Source organism: Ursus arctos, unplaced genomic scaffold, assembly GCF_023065955.2.
Source record: "Ursus arctos isolate Adak ecotype North America unplaced genomic scaffold, UrsArc2.0 scaffold_28, whole genome shotgun sequence".
NCBI lineage: Eukaryota > Metazoa > Chordata > Mammalia > Carnivora > Ursidae > Ursus > Ursus arctos.
The window spans coordinates 11019533-11042999 of record NW_026622963.1 but is presented as its reverse complement, the minus strand read 5'-3'; the positions used below and the strand labels follow the sequence as shown (position 1 = coordinate 11042999).

General features: G+C 36.4%; 1 protein-coding gene across 17 annotated transcripts in view; it reads left to right on the top strand.

Annotated features, from left to right (window-relative positions):
• HMG20A (high mobility group 20A) overlaps positions 1–23467 on the top strand; it is a 75979-nt gene that overhangs the window by 2549 nt on the left and 49963 nt on the right. For 3 of the 17 annotated variants that reach the window (XM_044392035.3, XM_044392034.3, XM_057303674.1), the window contains exon 2: positions 10426–10535. The exons of 4 other annotated variants lie outside the window; for them this stretch is intronic. The gene's annotated coding sequence lies outside the window, so the exon portion shown is untranslated. Of the gene's footprint in view, positions 1–1913; positions 7412–10425; positions 10545–21762; positions 21801–22884; positions 23003–23467 lie in introns of those variants that run through there. 10 more of the 17 variants (XM_057303673.1, XM_044392031.3, XM_026478584.4 and 7 more) reach the window with 8 other exon arrangements.

Here is a 23467-nt window from a genome sequence, read left to right as displayed (position 1 = left end):
GAAAGAAATTGTTGGTACTTTTAAGGTACTCAGATTAGATAACCATTTTCTTTTCCAGAAATGGTCATTGGATATGCTGCTCACAAAAGTTTAAAACATTAAAATAACAGGCCAAAATTCTGTATTCCATTTCACTGAAATTTGATTACCCACAGAGTGCTAGGTGCTATATAAAGTGCAAAAGTGTCTTTTAATTTCTTTTGTCCACCTTTCATTGTAAAATCATGCTAATGTTTTACAACTATTGCTTTTTTGTATATTTGTTGTTTTGGTAGTTTGTTTTTGCCATGAGGTTGAGTGTTAAAGAGAGTATCCTAACAACTTGAATGGTTTTTAAAGTTACTACTCTGCTGTCTTTATCTCTATTTCAAGAGTATTCGAATGAAAATACTCCTTACACGACTTCATTATGTCAGCAAAAGTTTACTGAGCGCTTACTGTGGGATAGACCCTGTTCTAGGGACTTGGGATGTATCAGTGAGTACAGACAAATAACCCTATTCGCTTGGAATTTACTCTCTAGTGTCCAAACGAAAAGCAGAGTATTGCTGCCTTGGTATTCCTAAATAAGATCTATCATACAATCATTGTTCATACTGGATCGAGAAGCAGCCCTAAACTTCATCTCTCCGGATCTCAATCTGTAAGCCATTCCAAAACTAGTTTTGACTATTTCAGCCTAACTTTTCTCCAGACCATTAAAGCCCCTGGTCTCCTTTATGTACTAAAAACAGAAGTGAGCAATAGAGAAAATAGGGGATCGGAGAGGCCTGGTTTCAAAACTCATATCCACCTTTTACTAGCTGAGCTTACTAGCTTTGTTACCTTGAAAAATTTATTTGACCTCTCAGACTCAGTTGCCATAAACCTAAATAGGGTTGTTTGGCGGATTGAGTATATTCTGGGTAAATCACCTGGCACAATGCCTGGTGTTAGGACCTTAATGAATGCAATTATTTTATTCCAGTCTTGCTTCTGCTATTTTGGCCATTATGATTTGCGTACATGTGTGTTTTAAGCCTTACATGTCCCCCAAAGTATGGAGATGCGGTGCCAGAATTATTGAAATTATGCCTTCTTCTCTTTTTTTTTTTAAGATTTTATTTATTTATTTGGCAGAGATAGAGACAGCTAGCAAGAGAGGGGACACAAGCAGGGGGAGTGGGAGAGGAAGAAGCAGGCTCATAGCAGAGGAGCCTGATGTGGGGCTTGATCCCACAATGCTGGGATCACGCCCTGAGCCAAAGGCAGACGCTTAACCGCTGTGCCACCTAGGCGCCCCTATGCCTTCTTCTATCAGCCTGCTCTGCTATTAAGATTTTATTTTCTATCTCTTGTGAGAAGGAGAAATTTCTAATATCCATAATCACTTTAGAAAGTATATATAATAGAAGAGTTTCAAGAAAAGATTAAGGAATCAGCAAAGTAATTTGAATTGTTACAGAAAGGCTTTCAAATGATTCTTCTAAACCTATTTAAATACTAAGCCTAACATTCACTCATTACCCATCTACACATTCCTAACTGGATTGGTCTCTGAAAAAAATTCTGTACTGTACCCAGCCTTTCAATCTTGCTATCCTCCACCTGAAACATTTTCTCTTTAGCTAGGAATCCCTATCTGTCAAAATGCCATCATCTTGGAGGCCCTACCACCTTCAACTTCAGGAAGTATTTTCTGATATTGGTCCTTCTCACTCCACTCTTTCAAGCATATATGCTCTTACCATTGACTCTCCAGAGCCTTTTGTACTTTCCTTATGGCATTTAGCATCCATTGCTGCTGCTGCTGTTGTTTGCTTTTGTTGTTGTTATTTTTTTTTTTTTTTAAAGATTTTATTTATTTATTTGACAGACATAGAGACAGCCAGCGAGAGAGGGAACACAAGCAGGGGGAGCGGGAGAGGAAGAAGCAGGCCCATAGCTGAAGAGCCTGATGTGGGGCTCGATCCCGTAACGCCGGGATCACGCCCTGAGCCGAAGGCAGGCGCTTAACCGCTGTGCCACCCAGGCGCCCCTGTTGTTGTTATTTTTGTATGTGGAGCTTATGTACTGCCATAAAAGGCTGCAGACTATATCTTTTTCCTGTCTGTGTCTGCTGAAATACCTGACACAATGCTATTCACATCATAAGTATATAGTGCATATTTGTGGAGTTGAAGTGGCACTTGGGGTATGATGGAACTTACTAACTTTTGTGCACTATTTGTACCGAACATTAAGCACAGTGACCAGTGTACAACTCAGGTATCTGCCAAATGAAGGAACGAATAAGTCCTCATTCTCGCATTTGTGAGCATCTCAGGATGTCAGTGTATCAATGAACATATATTAAACAACTACTGTATGATCAAAACTGTGAGAATTGATCCCTGTCTTCAATTTAAGTGGAAAGAAGTAAGTTGCAATTAACGTGTAGACTCCGAAGACTCCAGGTGTTTGAGTGAAGGTGGGATGGAGAGGTCAGTATAGAGTTGTTTGCATTGCGAAAGATAACTCAAGCTCTCAGAACTCAGAAACAATAGATTTGGATATCAAGAGGTACTTAACTTGCATTTCTACTCCTAGTTTGCATACCCAAGAGATTGAAAATACAGGGGCGCCTGGGTGGCTCAGTCAGTTAAGTGTCTGCCTTCAGCTCAGATCATGATCCCAGGGTCCTGGGATGGAGCTCCACATCGGGCTCCCTGCTCAGCAAGGAGCTTGCTTCTCCCTCTACCTGCTACTCCCCCTACTTGTGCTCTCTCTCTTTCTGTCAAATAAATTAATTTTAAAAAAAAAGAAAATATATGCACATAAAAACTTTTATGCAGATGTTCATAACAGCACTACTCGTAAGAGTCAAAAAATAGAAACAAATCCAAATGTTCATCAGTTGATGAATGAAGTGTAGTATAGCCATCCAAAGAAATATTATTCATCAGTAAAAAGGAAAGAAGTAGTGATACATACTATAACATGGATGAACCTTGAAAATATTACACTCAATGAAAGAAGCCAGACACAGAAAGTCACATTATGTATGATTCCATTTATATGAAATGTCCATAGAGGTGGAAAGTATATCAGAGGTTGCCAGGGGTTGGAGGTAGGGGATGGGGAGTGACTGCTAATGGGCATGGAATTTCTTCTGGGTTAATGAAGATGTTCTGGAATTAGATAGTGGTGATGGTTGTACAATCTTGATACTAAAGTACCTTGTATACCAACATACTAAAAACCACTGAAATCGTACACTAAAGAGGTGTGTGAATTATATCTTTAAAAAAGAAGGAGATACTTAAACTTGAAGAATTTGGATTTTGGATGGAACTAGAAGAAAGCAATAGTATGGAAGCAAGGAGGTGATAATTTTTCCTTGGATCCTAGAGGGAAATACAAGTGGCTAGGTACAAGACTTAGAGATATAGTGAGGATCAGGTGAGGATGGGTATGAAGGTTTCTGGCTATCTTTTGTCTTAGTGAAGCAGGCAGTAAGGCAGTTGGTGAGACTAGAAAGGTGTTGACAAAGGAGAAATACATCCTAGGATCTTGATGGAAGCGCCAGATTTTTTATTTGGTCAAGGGTGTAGTATATTGTCAACTTGGTGTCCTTATAAAGGTAAACTGAATTTAGAGGTTGAAAGTATCAGAAGGTCAGGGGGTTTGATAGCAATCAACAATGAAGTTAATGGAGAAGGTTGGAGAACAGAGACTAGACAAAGACAAAATAATTTGATTCTAAAACTCTCCTGAGAGGTGCCTGGGTGGCTCAGTGGTTGGGCGTCTGCCTTTAGCTCAGGTCATGATCCCAGGGTCCTGGGATCAAGCCCCGCATCGGGCTCCCTGCTCAGTGAGGAGCCTGCTTCTTCTCCCTTTCCCTCTGCCTGCTGTTCCCCTTGCTTGTGCTCTCGCTCTCTCTCTCTCCACCCCCCTGTCAAATAAATAAATAAAATCTTTAAATAAATAAAACTATCCTGGGGCGCCTGGGTGAATCAGTCGTTAAGCGGCTGCCTTCAGCTCAGGGTGTGATCCCGGCGTTCTGGGATCGAGCCCCACATCAGGCTCCTACGCTGGGAGCCTGCTTCTTCCTCTCCCACTCCCCCTGCTTGTGTTCCCTCTCTTGCTGACTCACTCTCTCTTTGTCAAATAAATCTTTAAATAAATAAATAAATAAATAAATAAATAAAACTATCCTGAGGTGATGAAAATAGAAAATCTTAAATGAGAAGGAACCCAAGGGCAGTGACTTGGAGAGCCCAGTGCAAATAAAGGTATTCATTTGAAGAAATATGTGAGTACCTTTTATGTGCCCGCTATTATCGTTATTTGAATTAACGTCTTAGGATAAAGTCTTATGAGTGGGATTATTGGTTCTAAGGGTATCAGCATTTTATAGTTCTCGATAGAATACTGTATTATTTCTCTGAAAGGTTGAACTAACTTTTGATGCACCAGCAATGTATGAGTGTGTTGTTCTCCCCATAATTTCACCAGCAAGTTTTTGGCTAATTGAATAGATACAAAATTATTCTTCTTTTTGGCTGTTGCTTTTAATATACCATTTTCTATACCTTGGAATTGGCATCTATTGGAGCATGAAAGAATTCAAAGCCTTTATATTTGCTCTGCCATCTAGAATGGATTTTTTAAAAGGTATGGATTTTTAGAACCCTAGAAATAAACCAGCCTCTAATTTGAATCAGCTTAAAAACTATTCAGTGGGGCTCTCCTTATTTTCTAAATGATATTCACATTCAAACCACAGTTAGCCGTAATTCCAAATACTATTTGACTAATTTAATTCTAATAATTTAGTGTTGTAGGTATTAACTAACTTCATTTTACATATGAAAAAATTGAGACTTCGAGAGCTTAGGTCACTTTCCCAAAATCACTTAACCAGTAAGTGATAGAGACAAGATTTGAATGCCTCTTAAGCAAGTTACCATTCTCACACTCCACGATCCCCTAAAATTTTCTAGGGGCTAACAGAAACTGGAAGAAAAATCTGAGATGGAACTTGGATAGTCAGGCACTTACCTGTGCACATAATGAAGCAGTTAGCAGAGAAGTCTTTTATTTGCTTCATTTTTTCTTGGGGAGGCTGTAGTGCAAAGACAAAGAGAGGAGGGTCTCTCTTTAAGCCCACATTTTCAGGGCCCTTTCTGTTTCTCCCTGATGAGAAACTGTCCCAAAATCTACAATAGGAGAAAGAGGAAGGCAGTGGTAGAAAAGCAACTGCCTTTGAGTATATACATTGAGATTCATCTGATGGTAGAAGGAGCAGACAAATGACCCTAAGAGAGTCCTGCAAAGTAGCTTTTAAAATAATAACTTCAAATCTAAACTGGTGATGAGGTTAATAAGATATTCAATTTTTAAAAAAAGATTCAAATCATGGTAGGCATTAGCAAATGAGAGACCCTTTCACTTTTATTCAAGTATAGTATACTCACTAAATATATTTAAGATCAGGAATATTAAACAAGAGATATCATGTTCCTATACTGGCTTTTAGTCAGATAAAATATAATCCCAATATAGAGGTAAGGCAGGTAAGGCCCAAAATTATGCACCAAGCAGGTGACATAGTGGGTGCTAGAACATAGGCCTTCTGCTTCCCAGTACGTTTTACTAAATTGACTAAACTAAGAGAAAACAGTAACGTGTGGTTATTTTGTAAGTTATATGTATAAATTTTTATAATTTAATATGCTATCCTCAAGAGAGATAATTTCTCTGCGTATCTTCAAACAACAATAATAGAGATGCACACACCGGATTACTAAATGTTGTTAGAATGTTAGGTTAAAATAAGTGATATTGAAGATTAAGTTAAACCCTGGTGTATCAGATAATCTTATCTGTAAATTACACCTAAATAATATTTCTCTGTATGCAGTGTTGCATTGATGAGGGTGGGAAACACATGTCTTTTGAAAACTTATCATAGAAACATTATTCATCAAAGATTATGTTGTACATGTGTGTTTATTTATATTGAAGCATTTGAATTTTCAGCACAGCCCAGTCCTTTTTCCATCCCTACTCCTTTAAGTGAAATTGATACCCCTCCTTCACGAGAATTAGTATCCAGGTACTCCACTTTTTTCTTTCCTAGCCTCAGAATGTATATCTTTCTTCTCTTTCCCATCTCCACATTTCTGTCATTCCTGTTCTCCATAGCTTTAATTCCTATTCTCTTGACACAAACCTTTCATTTTCGTTGCTGATGGTATCATAATTACTACAACTCTTTGGGGTAACAGTGTAACGGTATAGCTGTTATATCAGCAATAATGAAGTGTTCATAGTCATGAGCCAGTAATCGACTGATAGGATTTTATTCTGAAAAAATACTTCAAATGAGGAAAGGAGTTAAAGACACAAAATGTTAATAGTACTGATATCTATACTGTCTAAAAAAATGGAAACCTTCTGAATATCCAACAGTAAAGTAGTGGTTAAGCAAATGATTGCCTCCCCATTCAGTAGGCTATTAGACATTTTTCACAAGAGGTTCTTTTAAAATACATAGAAAGATGTTTTAAGAATGTTTTTTCAAAAAGAAAAAGGAAAAAATAAAAAGAAGAGGAAAACTGATGTGATCAGTGTATATTTCTGAAGCATTTTTATTTCCTGTATAATAATAACTGACATTTATTGAGCATTTAACTGGTATCAGACATGATACAAAAGCAATATTAGAGAAGTAGTATTGAGTAGTTAGTAAGGAAAGTGCTCTAGAGTCAAATCCTTGCTCCATCAGTTACTACTATGTGACCTTGGAAAGGAAATGGGAGATGATAATCATATCTCCATTAAATCCACATAAGGTGCCTGTCACATAGTAAGCCCTCATTAAGTGTTTTTGTTACTAGACATTTTACAAATGTATTTCATTTAATCTTCACATCTCATAACTGTATAAGATAGTATTCATTTTACATAAAAGAAAATTGAAACTCAGAATGTTTAAGTATCTAGGTTAAGTAATTTGCCAAAGTCACACAGCTAGTAACCAGTAGAGTTTTGATTGAGAACCCTGCTATGACTTCCACATCTGGCTCTGAAGGACTAGGTTACTACAGACTGATGCTTTTGCTGAGAACAACATGAAAAGGCAAATATCATACCAAAAAAAGGAAAGAAAAGAATAGTAATATCAGAGACTACTGAGGTAGCCAGAACTTAAGAAACCAAAATTATGGAGTCCAGGCAACTTCAAAGATGTGGACTTATGTTCTGTGCTTCTCTTTTCCCCTCTAGGAATTTGGTTAATTCTTGGTACAAAAGAAGAGATTATGAAACTTAGCAGAGGACTTCTGCTAGAAGCAGAGGAGCCAGTTTAGGGCTGGTACACAAAAATTGGGAGTTTAGAGATCCCCAGGTGGCCAGGACTGAGGAGCCAAAAATCCTAGGAGAAAAGGTTAGGCACCAAGAAATTATTTTTTTTAATTTATTTTTCTCTTAGGATATTTGTTACCCAGAGTCAAAGGTTAAGAAGCTAAGCAGAAAACTCCTGAAAATCAGAGTGAAATTTTTGTCCGTCTCATGATGTTGAGAAGCAAAAGTTAAAATTCAGGTTCCTCCAGGGAGGAAAGGACCTATAAGTAGCCCAGACTCTCAAGTAGGATTCCGTTTTAAAGGACTATACCCTTTAAGTGGAGGCAAACTAGAGGTAGAGAGAGAGCCTTATGAAAATTGCCACCTAACCTCAAATCAGCTCAGTTTCTGATAAAAATAAGGTGATCTATCCTGTTGCTGCATTCCAGAGGAGAGGGTGATTTCTCTCTGAAGGCAGTAATGTCTTCCAAAGCTTCTACAATTTTCCATCTACCTTGTTAGCAAAAATTACCAGGCAAATGAAAATAATAGGATTAAGAGAAAATGCGGACAGTGGGAACAGATGAAGTGATACAGATATTGGAGTTATCAAACACAGACAGTGACTAATACGTTTAAAAGAAATAGATGCTAAAATGGAAAATGTTACTAGAGAAGTGGGATTTAAAAATCATTTGGATGTTCTAGAAACCAAAAAATACAATGATTGAAACTAAGAACCTTTAATAGGATTTAACAAAACAGAAGAGGTGAATTGGAAGATGGAGCCTTAGAAAATGTCAGACTGAAGCATGGAGAAGAAGTATGAAAATATAATAAAAAGTATAAGAGAATGTGAAAGGCTGAATAATGGCCCCTGAAAGATGTCCATATCCTAATCCCCAGAACCTGTGCATATGTTACCCTACATAAGAAAAAAAGAACTTTGCAGATATGACTAAATTAGGAATCTTGAGGTAAGATTATCCTGGATTATCCAGATGTGTCCTGTGTAATCAGAAGGATCTTAAGTGGGAGGCAAAAAGATCAGATATAGATAGAAGATACACCGAAATAGGTCAGAGAGAAGAGAAGATGCTGCATTCGTGGCTTTGAAGGTGGTGGAAGGGGCCATAAACCAGAAGGCAGCACCTAGAAGCTGGAAAAGGCAAGGAAATGGATTCTCCCCTGGAGCCTCCAGACAAATCCAGCCCTTTGGAACCGTTTTAGACTTCTAATATCCAGACCATAAGGAAATAAATTTGTATAACTCTAAGCCAGTAGTTTTATGGTAATTTGTTATCGCAGCAATATGAAAATATTCAAAAATATAGGGGAAGTGATGAAAAAGTCTAATACACTTGTAATTGGAGTCCTGGAAAAGGAGAGAGAAAATTAGGAAAAGCAGTGTTTGAAAAGGTAATGTGTTGTGACTAATTGTTAAATTAACCTTTGGTAAGTAGAGCTCTGGAGTGTCAAGTGGTGAAGCACAGTTTAACAAAAGATCATAAGGGAATTGAAATAGAAAAATTTATTTCTCACAGGTCCTAGAGAAAGTACACGGTACACCTTAAGGGACCACACAGGAAGATCAAGGTAGGGTACAGATAGAGAGAGCCACAGGACCGGGGCATATGCCTTTATGAGGTTCCATGGGCGAAGTGCTTTAGAGTTCCCAGGCTAAGGCTTGACTGATCAATTGAAACCAAAAGAACAGAATTTAATAAGCTCCAAGGGGATCTTAACCGAGGGGACGCACAAGGGGAAGGCCCTGGGAGCTAGGGGAGACTGTTATCACAACAGCTATTGGGTAAATCGTATCAGGAACTTAAATTCATGTGTGACTCTGCAGGTTGTTGGCTAAGGCACGTGCTTTCCTGAGGGGCGAATGTCAGTTTAAGTTCCCTCCACCCCCAGGCTGCTTGGCCCAATAAAATGGACACCAATACAGCAATACCGTGGAGTACCTTAGCTAAACTTTTGACATAATGACTGAGAATTTTCCTGAACTGATGAAAGACATGAAGCCATGGATTCAAGCAGAATAAATGCAAGGAGGAAAATAAGAAGAAATGCAAGGAGTACCAAACTTAGGCACTTTATAGTAAAACTGCTGAAAGTAGCCAGAGAATTAAAGACCTTTCATATTCAAAGGAACAATGATAAGACACATCTGACTTCTCAACAGAAATAGTGGAGGTCAAAAAAACAATAGAATGCAATCTTTAAAGTGCTTAAAGAAATTAACTGTCAATCTAAAAATCTATTCCCAATGAAAATGTTGTTCTGAAGTACATGAGACATAAAGAGATTACCAGAAAAATAACTAAAACAACTTACTGCATGCATTCCGTCACAAAAAAACAAAAACAAACAAAAAACCCTAAAGGTAATTTTTCAAACAGAAAAAAATGATCCTAGATGGAACTTGAAAGTTCAAGAACGAAACAAAGAGCAACAGAAAGGATAAATACGTGGATACAGCTACATTAACATTGACTATATAAAAACAGTAATGTCTTTCGGGGTTTTAAATATATATAAAATTAAAATGTGTGATCATTGTAACACAAAAGGTAGGATCAGTGTAAATGGAAAGTACAAGGTCCTAGCATTGTCCGGAAGGAGTAGAATTCCTAATGTTTTATTAGACTAAAATAAGCCAATGATGTATGTTGTAATCTCCTGTATAACCAGTAAAAGAACAGTAAGTGAGTGTATAGCTAGGAGAAAAACAGAATGAAAAATTACTAGATTAATCCAAAAGAAGGAAAGAGAAGGACATATAACATGAGACAGAAACAATAACATAATAGGTAGAAACCAAATTTTATTTAAAAACCAATTAAAACAGTAAATGTCAGATTGATTTGTTTTTAATACAACTACATACTGCTTATGAAAGACTCACCATAAATGTAAAGACCCAGAAAGATTGGAAATAAAAGAATGGAAAATATCATACAAACACTAAACAAAACAAACTATATATATATATATATATATATTAATAACAATGCACAATAGACTTGAATACAAGAAGAATAACTAGAAATAAGAAAATATTTCATAATTATAAAAGGGTTGTTCTTTTTTTTTTATTTTATTTTATTTAAGTAATCTACACCCAAGATGGGGCTCAAACCCACAACCCCAAGATCAGGAGTCCCATGTTCCAGCAACTGAGCCAACCGGACACCCCAAAAGGGTCATTCTATCAGGAAAACGTAAGAACTGTAAGTTTGTATGTATCTAGTAATACAGCTTAAAAAATGTTTTTTCAAGTTCACACAGATCTTTTACCAAAATAGATCACATGATGGGCCATAGAGAAAGTCTCAACAAATCTAATCCAGAATGTGCTATCCAGCCACAATAGAATTAAGGAATGGATTATAAAAGAGTAGGTAGCAAACTCCCCCCAAAATACATTTCCAAATAACCCATTGGATCAAAGAGAAAGCACTATGAAATTAGAACACATTTGCAACAGAATGATAATGAAAATACAGTATATCAAAATATATGTGAATCCGCTAAAGCTATGATGGAAATGTATATGATGGGAAATGTATAGCTATAAATGGGTATATTAGAAAAGTCAAAAATCAGTGATCTCAATATCCATCTCAAGAAATTAGGAGAAGAACAGCAAATTAAAACTAAAGTAAGTAGTAAAAGGAAATTATAAAAAGTAGGAATTAATGAAATAGAAAACAAATGTGCAATAGGAAATAACAAGAAAACCAAAAGTTAGTTCTTTGAAGAAATCAGTAAAATGCATAGACCTCTAGCAATACTGATCAAGGGGGAAAAAAGGCACCTGGGTGGCTCAGTCGATTAAGCATCTGCCATTGGCTCAGGTCATGATCTCAGGGTCCTGGGATTTAGCCCTGCATCTGGCTCCCTGCTCAGCTGGGAGCCTGCTTTTCCCTCTGCCTCTGCCTCTGCCGCTCCTCCTGTGCTCTCTCGCTTGTGCTCTCTCTCTCAAATAAATAAATTCTTTAAAAAAAAAAAAAAGAATACAATATTAGGAATGAAAAGAAGACATTTCTCTACAGATTCTACAGATGTTAAAATGGTAAGATATTATGAACAACTTTATGCAAGCAAATTTTAAATTTCAGGTGAAATGGTAAACATACTTTACCAAAATTGGCACATGGAGAAATGGGATATCTGAATATTGCTTTTACCTGTTAAAGGCATTAACTCCATTATTTAAATTTTATTTACAAAGAAAGTCATACCTAGATGACTTCACTGGTGAATTCTTTTTTTTTTAAGATTTTATTTATTAGAGAGAGAGAGAAAGCACGAACACGGGGAGAGGCAGAGGGAGAGGAAGAAAAGGACTCCCTGCAGAGTAGAGAGCCTGACACTGGGCTCCATCCCAAGACGCTGGGATCATGACCTGAGCCAAAGGCAGACGCTTAACCCACCAGAGCCACCCAGGCGCCCCACTGGTGAATTCTTATAAATGTTTAGAGAAGTAACCCCAATCTTAGTTAAAATCTTTCATAGAATTTGACTCGTTTTCTGAAATCAGCAAAGCCTTGATGCCAAAACCCGACTATCACATTTTGAGAGAAAATATTTACAGGCCAGTCTCTTTCATAAACCTAAATATATTACTTGGGAATGTAAAAAATCTACAAATTATTAGAATTAGTAAATGAAGTTAGCAAGACTACTTGATGCAAGATCAAAATACAAAATTAATTTGTATACAAGCAACAAGTTAGAAAATGAAATTTACAAAAACAATACCATTTACAATAGAATCCAAAAAAAAAAAAAATCAAACAAGTCTTGTAAGACCTTTTGACAGAAAACTTTGACAGAAATTAAAAGCTAATAATCTATAATCAGATTGGGAAACTCAGTTCTGTGAAGATTGACTCCTTCCTAAATTGGTCTATAGATTAAATAGAATCCTAATAAAATGCCAGATGGCTTATATATAGGGTAGAAAAAGGGAGTGATGAATTGGTTTTAAAATCCACACAGACATGAAAAGGACTAAGAATAGTCAAGACAATCTTAAGAACAAAGCTGAAAGACTTTCATTACCAGATAACAGGGTTTGCTATAAAACCACAGTAATTAGACTGTGTCATAATTCACACGAGGATAGACAAATGGATCTGTGGAACAGAATAAAGAGTCCAGAAACAGCCTAACATGTATGTGATTACTTGATTTTATGACAGCGAAGGCACTGCAGCACAGTAGGGAAAGAAGAGTTTTCAATAAATAGTGGTGGGTTGTGTGAGGAGGGGAAAGAATGAATCTTGATTCCTACCTCACAAGAATCAATTCCAGTTGGTTCATAGGTCTAAATGTTAAAGATGAGACTTTAGGGACAAACTGAAAATACCTTAACAATCTTGGAATAGGTGAGGGTCCAAAAAGGAAGGAGAAGATTGCTAAATTGAACCTTATTAAAATTAAGAACTTATATTAATCAGAAGACATAACTATTATAAGAGAACAAACAAGTCAGAGAGTGAGAGAATATAATTGTAATCCATGTATCTAATAAAGGACTTGTCAAACTCCTAAAAATCAGTAAGAGAAAAAAGAAAACCAAATTTCCAAAAGGACAAAATACTTGAATGGGTGCTCCACAAAAGATACTATCCAAAAACCAACATGCATCCAATAATTGTTAATCATTGAATAAATTCAAATCAAAACCACAATGAGATACCACTACATACCCTAAGAAATGGCTAAAATTTTAAAAGACTGACAGTATCAAGTACCTTGATGTGGAACAACTGAAACTTAATATGCTATTGGTAGATGTGTATGTAAATCGTTGAGACTATTTTGGAAATCAGTTTGTATGTTCTAAAAGTGAACATGCATATATCCTCTGACCTAGCTATTCTGGGGTGTACAGCCAGCAGAAATCTATACATATATTCACCAAAAGACAAGAATGAACCAGAGTATTCATAGTAGCATTATAAATAGCCTTAACATCCATCAAAGTAGAAAGGGTGAATAAATTCTTCTTGTAACAACATGGGATGATCATCAAGCATAATACTGAGCAAAAGAAGCCAGACACAAATAAGTATATAGTGTATGGATGAAGTTTGGAAACAAGCAAAACAAGTTTACAGTTTAGAAGTCACACTAGTTACTTTTATGGTGATAGTGAATGGGAGGGGTTACATTGTAGGTGAAAGTCATACTTTTCACAAGCTATGCACTTATAATTTGTATAATTTTTTCTAACTTAGTTTACTTAACCTCCTCCAAATGACTTTGAAGGCTATGTTATTTTTCTAGACATCCCACCCCCATACAAACCATGTAGATGATATGCTTATCTACGACTACCAGTCCATCAGAAGGGTCTTGCCAGATCGCTTATAACTTCCATGTTGCAAAAAAACAGACATCTTTTCTCATTTTATTTAATCTCTCAGCGACGTTTGGGTTTATCTTTTTTTCTTCACACCTTTGCAAACTTCTCTGTTGATCTTCTAATTGTTGAATTCCTCAGGACTCAATCCTCTTTCCTTACTCTAGCATCTCTCCCCAGGATATCTCTTACATTCTTGACTTAAAATACCAACCACCATATGTGCTGAAAATTCCTAAATTCCTATCACCAACCCAGACTTCTGAGCTCTAGGGTCTGGTGTTCAGCTTCCAACTTGATATTTATCTCAAAGGCATCTTACAATGATCATATTCAATCTTACTTAAGCTCTTGGCTCTTTCCCTATTTCTACATCTTCAATCTTCTTGATCTCTATAAATCATATCTCCATAAATATTTACTAACTTCCTAATTAGACATCTTGAATCATTTTTAAGACCTCTCATTACCGGAGCACTTGGGTGGCTCAGTCAGTTAAACGTCTGCCTTTGGCTTAGGTCATGATCCTGAGGTCCTGGCATCCAGCCCCACATCGGGCTACCTGCTCAGCAGGGAACCTGCTTCTCCCTCTCCTCCCTACTCGTGCTCTCTCTCACTATCTCTGTCTCTCTCAAATAAATAAATATTTTTTTAAAAAGACCTCTCATTACCATGCACATACATGAGCACACACACACACCCATCCAGACCACTACTAGATTCTATCGATTCTGCTTCCTAAACAGATCTTGAATTTACCCTCTATGCTATATCCTCCACTCCCAGTATACTATTTCAAACCACCATCTTGCTGTGGAGGACTATTGCAGTAGCTTCCCAACTGGTCCTTCTAGATCCATTCTTACTACCTCTCAGTCCATTCTTCACACAGAAGTTAGAATGATCCTTTCAAAAGCGTAAATATATCATGCCTTTCCTTAAAATTCTTCAAAGGTTTGCTCCTACACTTTGGAGAAAAACCCAAACCTTTAACATAGCCCCACATCTCTGCAGGATTTAGTTCTTGCTTATCTTTCTTTACTGCTCTCCTTTCCTGGTCATTTTCTACAGCCCACTCTAGCCTTCTCCCACTTCCTCCAAAGCACCAAGTTCCTTCTCACCTCTATATTCAGCATGGAAGGTACCTATTTAACATTCAGCGCACTTCTGTAGAAAGGTGCCCTGTCTAAATGACAGCTCCCACTGTTATTCTATAGTGTTCTGTTTTCCTTCATAGAATTTTTTGATTTTAAATTTTGTTTATTGGTATATTTGCTTGATGTCTTTCACTTCAAACCGTAACTTTCATGACAACAGAGACTGTTTTGCTCCCTGTTGTAGTTCTGGTATCTTAACTAAATGCCTATGTTATATGTTTAGTAAATATATGGTAAATGAGAAAAGATAGCATGCCACCTTAGGTAAATTATAAGTCAGGAACTATTTCATTTGTGTGCCTGTACCCTGGGAGCATGAAAGGGTTTCCTCTGGGTTAGTCCTTTATTTCTTCAGAATTGCTCTCTGAGAAAGGCATCACGTAATCATTGTAATGCCTGGAGACCATTTTTGATAAGTCAGTCTTCTCAGTGATGTATAGTTTATGTGCTAAGCTGAACTGTCAGTTGTGGGCAAATTTTATTTAAGCCCCCAAAGAGGAATACACCTGCCCACATTTCTTAGATTAGAGCTCTTAAAAACTAGAGGCAGAGTGTTGTCACTGGCAGTCTCGGCTAAGTAATTTGTCTTCGTTTCTAGAACTTCATTTTTTTTCTTATAATTCTTACAGCACTACAAAGGAAAGGTGGTCTAATTGCATTTGCTTGCTACTAGAATTGACAGGATTGTTCATGTAAAGATTATTAGCTCTTTTGGTCATACAAGTATGTTGAAATGCCACCACAGTAAGTATATGACATGCTTTTTAATCACAGCAAGGCAAAAATGACCACATTTCATAATACTACTATCTTCATATGTTTCATAAACTATACAGAGCTATTATGATTTGATGTTACAAAATATTCTACATTTTCTTAGGAGCTTATGTTTGCTTTCTTCATCTTAGACTTAGTTTTTAATTAAAATTTTAATTGTTTTTAAGCTAATTTCAGTAAAATTAGGTGTTTCATTGTATGTTTGGTAAAAAATGATAAGTCCAGAAATTTGAAGCAGTTTTCAGGCCACTAGCATGAAAAAAACCATTTAAAAATGCCTGTTTACTACCCAATTTTAGACCAGATAAATTTTGTTTCAAGAGGAAGAGTTTTAGGGATTTAGCATATTTCTTAATGTATAGTAAATGAGGTATTCTTTATTTCTAAGGTCTAGATACCATACTTAGAATTCTCCCATAAATTGAAAAAAAACATGCCAGATGTTTACTGTGCATATAAGCAGATTCAGGGCCATGGTAGGGAAGGGGTGCAGAACAAGAATGAAGATTTTGAATGCTTTTGAAAAGCCAGGTTTCTGACATTATCACTATCAACATCATCATTATTCTACCTTTAGCAAAATTGTTAATTCTCTCTTGGTGAAATAATTTTTAGAGCTTCATCTATTTATTGATATTTGCAGATTTACCAGACATTCGTAGCTATTTTCATATCAATGAAATTAGGGCTCATAGGAGTTTTAAAATGTCTGCTCTCGGGTATGACTAAATAAGTTTCTGAATTTCACAATCCTCTGGTTGCTGCTGCCGGCTTTTTCTTCAGATTTTTAAAATGTAGATCACTGGCTCTAGAGCTAGTGAAATAATATATTAGAGAAATATTGACTTTCTTTCTATAGTACTGTAACAACATACAAATATGGTAAACTATGATTATAGAGGGGGTGGGGATATTTAAGTACAGGGGTCTCTGCCATATGTAAGAACAGTCTTTTCAAGCTAATTGCCAATTTAGGGAGTGTATTAAATAAACATGATGGTTTTTATGTTTATTTCAAAAAAGGGGAAAGAGCAGCTTTATTTTGCCAGAAAGACAATGTCAGCTGCTAGGCATTTATTTCCTAGCAAAACAAACTACTTGCAAAATTCTAATTGGCAGATTTCTTCTCCCTGGCGTCTAATTAAAATCTTTCTCTAGCAATACATGATACTGAGGATAGTGTACAGATTCATTTATTGTACCAAGAAAAACTTGGGCCAAGTATGTCTTTCTAGCTTTCAGCGATTACTAATTATGTATCTTCTCTGATTTGTTTAGTACTATCATTGGTAAGGAGCAGAGTAGATGTATTGTTTACAATCTTTCCCTTTTATGCCTATGTCATTGTTTCTAGAGTTGTATTCATTTCTGCAGCGAGTTTAATGTTTTTTTAGATAAGTGAAACCTTATCATACTAGAAATTACAACTCAATTTTTGTGTGTAGCTTAATGTCTGTCATACAATAAAATAATACTGGTGCGTAGGATTGGAATTGATCTCTCTTTGCATCCTACCTTAGAGTGCTACCCTACAAATGAATATTGCTGCTCCAAGGGGGCTGGGTGGAAGACCAAGGATGAATTGGTGTAATTGCATCCTCGTTATTAAAAAGTAGAAAATGCTTAGCCAGTGGTACAGCAACCATTTTTATATCAAGGACACTGTCCTGTTAGTTAGCAGTTGATCATCATCTGATAGGAGCCTTGAGTTCAAAGATTTGGAATTCAAAGTGCTGTTTTTCAAATAGATTAAGTGGATTTAAGTTCAGCGGTGCATCATTTTATGAGTATAGTATGATTGTGAGAACTTTTTTCCTCCTAAGCACTTACATTGTTCTTTTTTTTTTTTTTTTTTTTTCTTGTAACTGTGCCCTCTTAGAAGGTAGGAAAAGCATGTGTAACCTGGTGTGTTCAACTCTTAGCTGGGCTTCACGTTCATTGTTTCAGTACTTAGTAAATACGCATAATAAAGCATAAATTGTAGCTATAGATCTGAACTTACTTTGCTATGACCTGTAATAGTCTGCTGTATACTCTGCTCTTTGTCTTTCAAGCAAATCACATCATCCAAAACTTATAACCTACTTTACTACAATAGTGCTGACATGTTTTGGGAGCCTGGAAGGCAGATTGAAATGAAACTGGCATCATGGGATCTCAGTTGGTTTAACAGCTTCTCCTACCTTACTTGGTAATGCATGTATAATAATATTGAATGGCATTTGCCCTCAAGAGATTTTGGAGTTGATAGCAACAGAAATGTATTGCCGGAAAGAACATAAATACTGTAATTAAAAGGGTTATGGGAGAGACTAGAAATCACTCTATCTGAATAATTTGTTAATCTGAAGAGCTAAACCATGTGTTTAAATATGACACTGTGAAAAATAATCTTTCCAGTTCAAAAACTAAGAGTAAACTCCATCGTAGGTAGAAGACTAAAGATGCATATGGAGCATTAAATCTTACGATACTTACCTTTTCATAATTTTATTTATTTCCTGGACACAAGCTATTTGATATAATTTATTGTTCTTTTATTTACTTAAAGAGAAGGTCAGGGCTGCATTTTTATTTTCACTGAATATTTACCAGCCCTGTGTAACAGTCTTATTAGCAAGCCAAATGCATCTTACAACCTAGGGGATAAATTTGTAAGATACTTCATGCAAGAACAAAGAGAGGGTACTAAAGATGTGAATTCAATGTAGGGAAGATATAGTTGTTTTTAATACATTGTTTTAATTTAAACTTTTTTTTTAAAGATTTACTTGTTTTTATTTTAGAGAGAGAGGAAAAGAATGCGAGTGGGGAGAGGGACAGAGGGAGAGAATCCTCAAGCCGACTTTCTGCTGAGTGGGGATCCTGATGAGGCGCTTGATCTCACAACCCTGAGATCATGACCTGAGTCAAAATCAAAATCAAGAGTCGGACACTCGACTTACTGAGCCACCCAAGTGCCCTAGAAGCTTTTTATGTTGTATTTCATTTAAATGTTCCTTTTCCTGATCCCAAAACTGGTTGAAGGTGATCATTCCCTATTGTGGGGCCAAGTGTTATTGCTTGTTCTAATGATACAATAATGTATCCTTATTGTAAAACACTTAAACTTTAAAGACTTAAAGCAAGCATAATTTTTATGCTTTCAAACAGAATTTTAAAACGTAAAAAGTAGAAATACCTGAGGACAGTGGGTAGCCTCTTGAATGACTTTAAACAAAGAATGATATGCATGATCAGATTTTTATTCTAGAATGATCACTGGTAGTTGTGTGGAAACAGACTGGAGTCAGGAGGGACAGGCAGGCAGGAGGCTGTTGAAGTACTCAGGCCAAGAAAACTGAAGCCGCTAACTGAGACAGTAATAACAGGCCCCAGAAGAAAGGACAGAATTCAGCTGGGCTTGGTGAGGGATTCATTGTGGCAGGAAGAGCAGGGGAAACACTGAAAAGGACTCAAGTTTTTAGCCTTAGTGACAGAGTAGAGTACGCTCAGCCAACATGGAGAACATGGGGAGGGGAACAGATTTTGAGGAAAAGATTATGGATAGCTGATAAGTGTGAATTGCCTATAGCACATTAAAGGAAGATTCCTGATAATAGTTTAAGTGCCAAGCATTTGATGAATAAAAAGTCGGCAGCTCTAGAGGAGTTCAGAAAAGTGTAAGAGTTTGATGTCAGATGCTAAACTCTGTCAGGTATCCTGGCACATTTAGTTTCCTCCTTAAAGATCAGTACATCATTGAGCAGTGTGGAGCTTGAGCCTTCAGTTCATTGTTGTTGATGAGAATCTTGAGATGTGTTTAGAATTTCCCTGGTTCAGTCTGATGGATGACCTTTACTGCCTTCAGGCTTTTAATCCATCCATATTTCTCTGCCAGCTCCATAAAACCATCGATTTCAGGGCACCTTTAGTCTTGAAGAGCACAGCCATGCAAGAATTTCTCTCCCAGATTACAATAAAGCATTACTGTTAGTAGATTTTCCTTCTTGTTCTTACTTTGTATTCTGCCTCAAAACTTCCCCAGAGTCATGAAATGAATACATTTTATTTTGCATAATTCATGTTGCAGATTTTGTATATAATCTTGAATCTGTCTTGATTATTGTTCTAGTCCATTCAATAAAGGACAGAATGGTAAGAATATGAGGTTGTAGCAGTGTAAAAGGGCAGTCGTAGGTATGAAATGATTATACAGGCAAACTTTCAGTGTTTCACTTTTTAAACAGAATGCCTGAGTACTGCTAGAACATACATTATCTTGACTGTGAGAAAAATCTCATTCTGATTTTACATTTATCTCCTAAACTTTACTCTGTAGAGACTTTTGAATGCCTTAAAATACACAATTCCATGAATGCTTCAGTTGGCTCTTTGAGAAATGCTTTTATGTTTGTTCATGAAGCACACTCGGATTCATCACTTTCGGCATAACCAGTGTTTTCCATATATTCATCCTTATTTGGTATATACTGGCCAAAATAATCACCATTGCCTTGACTTAGTCTTTCTCTAAGAAATACACTTCTCATCTTTGCAGCCTAAACATTTAATGGTAAGCATTCTCAAATCCAGGTGAGCTAGGTATCTTTCATAGGGAACTCTGGTATTCTCCTGTATTAAGCATTGAGAGATGTGCCTTCCTGCTCTCATTAGCATACAGATGTGGCCAGCTATATACTGTAAATATTGACCTACATTTAAAATTCACATTTTGAGTAAAAATCTACAAGCTGGTTTCTACTCAGGTTGAAGCTTAACTTTAGAATACTTTGGTTGAAAGAGTAAAGTTCTACAGAGATGTAGAGAAAGAGCAAATGAACGAAATGTGGACTAATAAAAATACAGAATTCTAGAATTTTTACAGCTGAAAGGAATCTCAGCAGGCATCAGATTAGTCTTGGGATAACTGAGGGAATATGATTTAGAAGAGGGAGCACACTTGTTCTATTTGTCCCCAAAAGAGTAGAAAGAGAACCCAAGGATGGAAGGTCTTTGGGAATAGATTTGGGGTTCATTATAAAGAAAAACCTAATGGTCAGAGCTTTTCAGACATTCCCAAGAAAGCATTCAGGTTGAGACCTGAACCTTGGATGTATAGTTGGACCTGGTGATGTTAGTGGGAACTTTCGGTCCTGGAATTCTTATCTAAACCAGTGCTTCCTTTTTTTATTTTAAATTTTAAAAACTGTGGTATTTACAGGAAAGTACACAAATCTTCAGTGAACAAGTCAATGAATTTGTGTGTGTGTGTATATATATATATATATATCTGCAAATATTTTCAGCACGTCAGGAGACTCTCCAGTCAGTACCCTCTCTCCCCCCCTACTGTAGATAACTGCTATGCTGATTTCTGTCCCCAAAGAGTAGTTTCACCTTCACTTAGACATCACCCGAATGGATTCATGGAATATTTACTCTCTGGGTCTGGCTTCTTCTGACATCATTCTGTCTGTGAGGTTCATCCATGTTGCATGTAGCAGTAGTTCAATCTGCAAGTGTTTCACTGACTTTATTGTAGGAATATATCATCATGTATCCTCGCCACTATTGATGAAGACATGGGTTGGTTCCATCTTGAGGCTGTTTTTAATAATGGGGCTATGCACATACTTATTACATGTCTTTTGGTGAACATCAGCACTCATTTCTCTAGGATATATTACTAGGAATGCAGTTGCTGGTTCATAGTATAGGTTTATTTTAGCAGTTATTGCCAAACGTTTTTCCAGAGTGATTGGGCACATTTAAATTCATTCCCACCAGAAACATATGAAAATTTCAGTTGCTTGTCAACACTGTGTATTGTCAGTCTTTTATTTTAGCCATTTTGGTGAATATGTTATAGTATTTCTTTTTCTGTGGTTGTTGATCATTTTGGATGGTCTCTTTTATGAAGCACTTTATTTTTATCCCCTTTTGAAAAAAAATGGGTCATTTATTTGTAGGAGTTCTTTATACATTCTGAATATGAGTCTTTAGGGGATATATGTGTTACAAATATTATTTCCCAGTCTGTGGCTTACTTTTTCACCCTTTTAACATGGTCTTTGATGAATAGATGTTCTTAACTTTGGTGAACTCTAATTCATCATTTTTCTCTTTTCTGGTTGGTGCTTTTTGCTTCCTCTTTAAAAGACTTCGCCTAGCCCAAGATTATGAAGACATTTTGACCGGTAATTCTTAAATTCTGATACTAAATTAGATAATAAATGCATAGAATTGTATTATTTTCTCCCATAATTGTAATCTTAAACTTTCAGCATTAGTTGCGAATAAGTAGATAATATGATACCAAATCTGAAATTTACTATCAAGATAGACTTGGTTATTGCTGTGATAACAAAACCACTACAGGATCTCAGTGGCTTTCTTTCTCACTCATGCTACTTGTCCAAAGTGGGTTAACAGGGGGCTATGCTATTTTTGGTCAGTTAGGCAAGGAGGCTGACATAAACTCCATTGTGATATATCACAGTCACTGTAAGGGAAGAGGGGAACATGGAAAATTGCTTTTGGACCCTTGCTACTGTGAGTTGACCCTCTGAGGTCCATGGTGTAATCTTACTGTGTTCCTGAAAGAAAAACTAAAAATATTCATGAATAACTATAATGACTACCACAGTTAACTTGGTTACATTATTTATCCTCTCTGTGGATAGTTCACTATAAAATAAGGGCTAATGATAGTATTTACCCCATGGTAGTTGTGAAGATTAAATGGGATAATACACGTAAAACTCTTAGAATAGTGCCTGTTACTTAATAAACACGCAATAAGTGCTTGCTACTATTACTGTTATCATTATTGTTATTGGGCCCTTACTATGTGATAGATACCATACTTCCTGCTTTACATGGCTAAATTCTTCAAATAACTTTTATAGTAGGTACTATTATTATCCTCATTCACAGATGAGAGAACAGGTTCAGAGATACTAATTTCTGTAGCTGAAAATAAAAGATGGGATTTGAATCCAGGCAGTCTGATTTCAGAGCCTTCAGTTTAACCATGTCTCACTTCCAGATAGCAAATAAATACTAACAGAAGAATCCAGAAATACATACTGTGCTTTGAGAACGTTTATGTTTGTGTATGTACATACGTGTTCATTGTGATCTTATGTTAAATTTTTGGTATATTCCTATCTTCTGCTAGTTTGTAAAATTGTTTTTAATTCATATCATTTAATTGAATGTACTGTTTCATGGTGTTCTGTCATGGTATGACAAATCTGAATTCATTTTGTCCTTCATTAGCAGAGGAAGGAACTTGGGCTAGAGGCGTTTAGTGATCCCAGAAGGCACAGTTACTTGGTGGCATAGCCTGAACTCAGAGCCAGACTCCCTGACTCCAGAGCTCTTTCTACTGCCTCAGGTAGCCTGCTAGTTGTTCATATGGCACATAGTCCTTTCTCAAAACTTTGAGGTGCTTTGGTTGCGTCTGCCCCAAAATTGTGAGTGAACTTGTTTTAGAATTTCCTCATAGTTCGCATTGGCACATCTTGATTTTAAGTTATCAATTTTGTCTTTTAAATACGTTAATGTTACTAAACACCCGGAACCAAATTAGATATTTGGAGAGACTTTGTAATGAGAATAAATGCCTCCAGAGAAGATGCTTCTGTGGAAAAACACTGTAATGATGAGCTTTTTCATCTAACTAGATTTGGAATCTGAAGGGGAAGAGATGACAGTGGAATTAGAGATGGATTAAGTATATTCTGTTTGAAGTATATCTCAAGATATATCAGCAAGAAGTAAAATGATAACTTATTTATAAAAAGCTTGTTCCTTTTTTTCCCAGTGACATGAGAATATACATTGATGAACCTCAGATGTA